Source organism: Pinus tabuliformis, chromosome X, assembly GCF_031772625.1.
Source record: "Pinus tabuliformis cultivar Carrire ecotype Pingquan chromosome X, CPIR1, whole genome shotgun sequence".
Classification (NCBI taxonomy): domain Eukaryota; kingdom Viridiplantae; phylum Streptophyta; class Pinopsida; order Pinales; family Pinaceae; genus Pinus; species Pinus tabuliformis.
Window position 1 is genome coordinate 1,140,492,969 of NC_142308.1, and position 6,000 is coordinate 1,140,498,968.

General features: G+C 31.9%; 1 pseudogene; it reads right to left on the bottom strand.

Moving 5' to 3' along the window:
* The window catches only part of LOC149143875 (peptide methionine sulfoxide reductase A1 pseudogene), a 30,690-nt pseudogene extending 25,046 nt beyond the window's left edge, over positions 1-5,644 (bottom strand).
* Between the last annotated feature and the right edge of the window lie 356 nt (positions 5,645-6,000).

Sequence of the window (6,000 nt, forward strand, 5' to 3'; positions counted from 1 at the left end):
AGTGAATACTACTCGTTAAATTGTAGGGCATTCAATTTTTAACCCATATTTTTTTTCCATATATTCTTGAATCAACTATTTGTATATGTAATCATCTCATCTCATTTAATTTAATAAGGAATCCATTTATTGACTTTTATTTATCTATTACATAATCTATTAAGAGTGTATTAATCTCATATTGTATTGTTTTGAAACAAAACTACATGAAAAACAAAATTCTTTTCTTAATAAAACATGGAATAATTAATTAACAATGTGTTAAGTGGACCATCTAGACTCATTAAAGAGATGCGTAAAAAATGGTTGTATTTAAACTTTTTGCACCACAAGACATTGATTTTCCAATCCATATTAGCATTTTGTCATTTTCAATTCCTAAATAGTTTATTTGTGGTTTAAATAATTTCATAGAATTCAATATGACTTGAAGAATTCTATTTGGTTATATGCATTGATAGAAGTTCATAAATGTGATGCAATTTTTAAATGTAACCCTTAATGTAAGTAAATATATATATTTTACAAAACACATTATAATTAATTGATAATGAGTTTTAAGTGGTCTATATAAATCCATTTATCGACTTTTATTTTCATATCATGAAGTTTAATCTAAGTGTGTAAATGTGGCACTTTAAAAAAAAAAAAAAAACTCCATGTAATATGAAATGTTTTTCCTAACAACACATGGAATAATTAATTGGTAATGAATGTTAAGTAGATTGCTAAAGTTATTTCAAGGTATGGGTCATAAATAAGTGTACTTAAACTTTATGTAACATATGACATTTGATTTTCCCACCTTTATTAACATTTGGTAAATTTCAATTCTTAAATAAATTATTTGTAATTGAAATAATCTCATAGAAACCAACAAGAAAAGTATGTCTTAAATTATGTTTAGAATGTACGTATGTATAAATGGAATTTGTTTTTGAAATAAAGATCTCAAAGTAAGTAAAAAAATATTTTTTAGAAAATTAATAATTTAAAATCAATTATTTATGAGTTCTAACTAGTTTATTCTATTTTGAATTGACAACTTTTTCTAACTATGCATTATTAAATCAATTGTTCATATATGTAATCATGTCATATAATTCAATAAGTCAAGAAAGCATTAATTGATTTTTATTTAACTATCATGTGGTTTAATATGAATGTATAAATGTGAAATTGTTATTTCTAGAATAAAAAACCATGTAAAGAAAATGAATTTTCTAATAAAACATAGATTAATAAATTCACCACGAGCATTAAGTAGACTTTTTAAGCTCATTCAAGAGATGGGCCATAAATGGATGCCTTTAAACTTTTTACACCATATGACATGCTTTTCCCATCAATATTAACATTTTGTAAATTTGAATTCTTAAATAAATTATTTGTACTTAAAATAATCTCATAGAATCCAACAAGACTCAAAAGTTATTTATTGAATTTCATTTAGTTATATGTATTCATATAAGTTTATAAATGTAATTTATTTTTGAAATAAAGCTATTAAAAGTAAAGATTTATCTTATATAAAACTATTTAAGATTAATTGATAATCAGCTTTAAGTGGTTTATTCAGGCTACATGAAAAATCAAGTGTCATAGATGAATGCCTTTTAATACATATTTAATCTTCAAAATCAATATCTTAATGATAATTTATTTGTATTTACATTAAGTATTTAATAATTAAAGAACACAGGGACTTATATAAATTTCAACTAAAATACATGAGTTATGTTTCACATTTATTTCTTCCCCATTAAAAATGCTTATCATTTTCTCTTCTTAGTGAAAGTAATGGTCAATCATGATTTTCCGTACAATTGGTTGACACTAAATTTACATCGAGACTGTTATTGGTTTTGACAATGTTTACAAGGAGAGATAAATATCCACACTACCATCAACTGTGCTAATATTTGAAAACCCTTGCCTCCACTACTTACAAGAATTCACCACTAAAGTTTCTTGTTTACTTCAATTTGTGACTCTGTCCATCATAATGGAATGACTTGAATACCCATTTAAGAAATATCATTAAATGTACTTGGATTTGAGTGGAGATAGATCAATGGTACCTAACCTTCTTGAAATACCTAGATCAACAATGTATAACTTTTATAGTGGATGCCTGCATGCTATGAAGATGAATGATGACCCCCTCATTAGTGCTTCATAAAGGCACAAAGGGACCGTAGGAAATTGAGCACAAGAACATTTTACTAAGGTTTTAGTAGACTAGTCTAAATGCAAGGGACACCTATCCTTGTCATTTACAATAACATCCTCACATCACCGTCATTCCATCAACAAATCCCTCGTAGGTTGGGGGAAAGGGGGTTAGAGTTGCCAAACATAAAATTTAAACATCGAGGAATCTAGCATGTTATCCATAACTATAATATCTTTATTTTATGTTTGACATACTAATATGATTTATCTTAAATCAATTTCTTCTAAGAGTTTGATTTCACACTCTATTGTGTATTGATACTATTGTACATAACAACCCCATGTTTGACCTATTCATGATCTCTAATTGGTTTGAAATTACTTGCAAATTATTTTAATGTTGAATCAAGTTAATATGGCGATTTACAAAAGAATGAATGTTGTTGAAGTCCTTGTAATAAAATACTTGCAAACAAAGGTGCTATTCTTACTAAAGAAATTATAATAATTTACTTGATAAATGTTATGTGCAATATTCACTATTCACAATGCATAATTCACTAGTAAGGCTAATGAGAAATGTGTCATAGGTAAATGATTTGATATTTTTGAAGCATAAGATATGTGATTTCTCAATCGATAGTTTTCGTAAATTTATATGCTTGAATCAATTAATGGTTGTAACTGCAATCATATCATATTGAAAATCAACAAGGTACAAAGTGAGTTATTCATTGTTTACATATAAAATGTACTAATATGAGCGCATAAATGTGATATGAAATTTTTGAGATAAAAATGTATTCTAAATAATTTTGCATTTCTTAAAAAAACATATATATGATGATAATAATTGATAAGTGGATTATCAAGGTTTGATTAGACACAATCATGGATGAATTATGTCATTGAACTTTTTGAATTGTAAGGCATCTAATTTCATTATTTAAAGTCATTTTTTTGTAAATTCGTATTTTAAATAAACTGAAATCATCACTTGAGCTAGAATTATATTATTGACTTGTACTTAGTTATGTCCATTAATATGAGTATATAAATGTGATTTATAATATCCATATATTATGATGCATTTTTTTTTTCGAAAAATAAGTCTTTTAATTTCTTGATAATAAGTATTAAGTTGACTATTTAGGCTAGTGGGTGATGGCTCATAAGTGAATACTACTCGTTAAGTTGTAGGGTATTCAATTTTTAACGCATAGTTTTTTTTTTCATATATTCTTAAATCAACTATTTGTATATGCAATCATCTCATCTCATTTAATTTAATAAGGAATCCATTTATTGACTTTTATTTGTCTATCACGTAATTTATTAAGACTGTATTAATCTCATATTGTATTGTTTTGAAACAAAACTCTATGCAAAACAAAATTCTCTTCTTAATAAAACATGGAATAATTAATTAACAAATTATGTGTTAAGTGGACCATCTAGACTCATTAAAGAGATGGGTAAAAAATGGTTGTATTTAAACTTTTTGCACCATAGGACATTGATTTTCCAATCCATATTAGCGTTTTGTCATTTTCAATTCTTAAATAGTTTATTTGTGGTTTAAATAATTTCATTATTAGAATCCAATATAACTTGAAGACAAAATCACTGCTGATACTGGACATGAATGGGAAGTTATTTATTGAATTTCATTTAGTTATTTGTATTCATATAAGTTTATAAATGTAATTTATTTTTGATTTCACACTCCTATTGTGTATTGATATTATTGCACATAACAACCCCATGTTTGACCCATTCACGATTTCTAATTGGTTTGAGATTACTAAAATTATTTTAATGTTGAATCAAGTTAATATGGCAATTTACAAAAGAATGAATGTTGTTGAAGGCCTTGTAATAAAAAACTTCCAAATTTAATGAAATATGTGTTCATACCTCTTGCTGATAATTTTTTGGGTGTGGTGACAGACAATGAATCGAGTTTCATACCTATCTTGTAATGATTTCAGAATCACTGATCAGCTTCAAACATTCGGCCTTCAGGGCAATGGCTTTCTTGAGCCCGAGGATCAGCGCCTCATACTCCGCAGTGTTATTAGTGCATTGGAATTCTAACCTACAAGAAATTAAAAATTTGTTTTTTTGGGGTCCACGAGGAGGCAGCCTGCGCCGACTCCATCGTGAGTCTTGGACCTGTCATAATATACAGTCCAGATTTCAATGCTAGTCATATCTGCCTTTAGAGTATTTACATCTATAGTACAAGTTTCATTAGCATCAACTGGAGGGTAAGACAAAAGTTCCAACTGCGTATCAGGTGGGATGGGTGATGGCAAGGCTTGATAACACCCAAATTATGCTTCCAGAAAACACATTCCCAATTCTTCCTAAGCAAAACTAATGGGTTCATTTGAGCCCTTAAGATCCTTGACCGTGTGCTTCATGTAGGGTTCACTGTTAACTCTAATCTGATTGTTCTTGCCTTTGTAAGGCAACCACAAGTGGGACCAATCTGTGGCAAAATACCCCTGGAGTTTACTCGACCAGTCCCTACTGAGCAGCAAACCATATGCTTCTGGGATGTCGACTACAAATATGTCGATGCATTGGTGTACCCTAGAGTCGAAGGATAGCCTGATTATCATGTTGTTTAGCTCACCTATGGCGGGGACTTGAGATCTATCCAAATGGATGATCTTGGCATTTGTCTTCTCCAGTTGAATGTTTTTCTTCTTGCACACCGATAAGGGCATGACATTGGTTGACGCACCGAAGTCGACAAGGCAATTGTGCACATTATAGTTGAAGATTTTGAAAGTTAAAAGGAATGGGGGAGTCGAACCTCTCGAATTTGCATTTGCAGCGTTAACAATAGCTTGGAGGTCCACTGAGGCTCAGGACTGACTATGAGAGCTAGTCTTTGTCAAAGAAGCGGCCTTGCTGGTTGAAGATGAGGTAGCGAAATCTTTAACAATTAGTTCGCGTTGGCTGGCTAGCTTCGCAAGCTCATAAAGTGAAATGTTGGCTCGCATCTTCTTCATATCTTTGAAAATGTTATACCCCAAGTCCGAAGGTACAGTGCCCTCCGAGGATGTCTCTGAGAGTGAAGGGGATACGACGAACTTGGTCAAGGTTCCGGGTGTGGATGAGTTCCCCTTACCACTTGCTGAAGCATCCTTCGGGCTTTGGCTAGACGAACCCTTAGGAGCGGGGGTGGATGGCTGACTTGAATTGCTAGGAGGAAGGATCCTCCTCAATAATGCCTTCTTCTTCTCTTCCAGGGTAGAGTCTGATATTGGCCCCTTGCTCCTGAGGTTGTAGGTCTTTGGAGGCCTTGGGGGGGAGTGTCCCCTACATTAGCTTCTTGAAGGGATTGAACATCTCCCCCGCAGATGACTTCGAATGTTAGAACAGCGGAAGACATGTTTTCATCTAGAGGTGTGGTTTCTTCTTCCGGATTATTAGCCTCTTCCTCATCCTTTCCCATGGCTTGATCTTCCAAGAGCTAGATCACCACACCAGTCATGTTGTGGATCCATTGCAGGCAGGTCTTCTCGGAATGAGAGGCTTGGTGGAAAGTGCAGAAATTATCCTTTCCCAGCTCTTCCACATTGAAATTTGTATTAGAGCCCTAAGATGACTTCGTGGGAGGATTACTGGTCTTTCGGAAGAAAGGTTTAGCCTGTTTACTGCATGAAGAGGTCTTGTTGGTCTTCCTTTTCAATTCAAAGACCTCATTCGTTAATTGCTTCAAGGACTTGGCTAACCCCTCCAAATCGAAGGAATCGTTGTCTTTATCACTAGAATTGCTAGTCGAGGCTTGGGATTTCTTGCTTGATGACT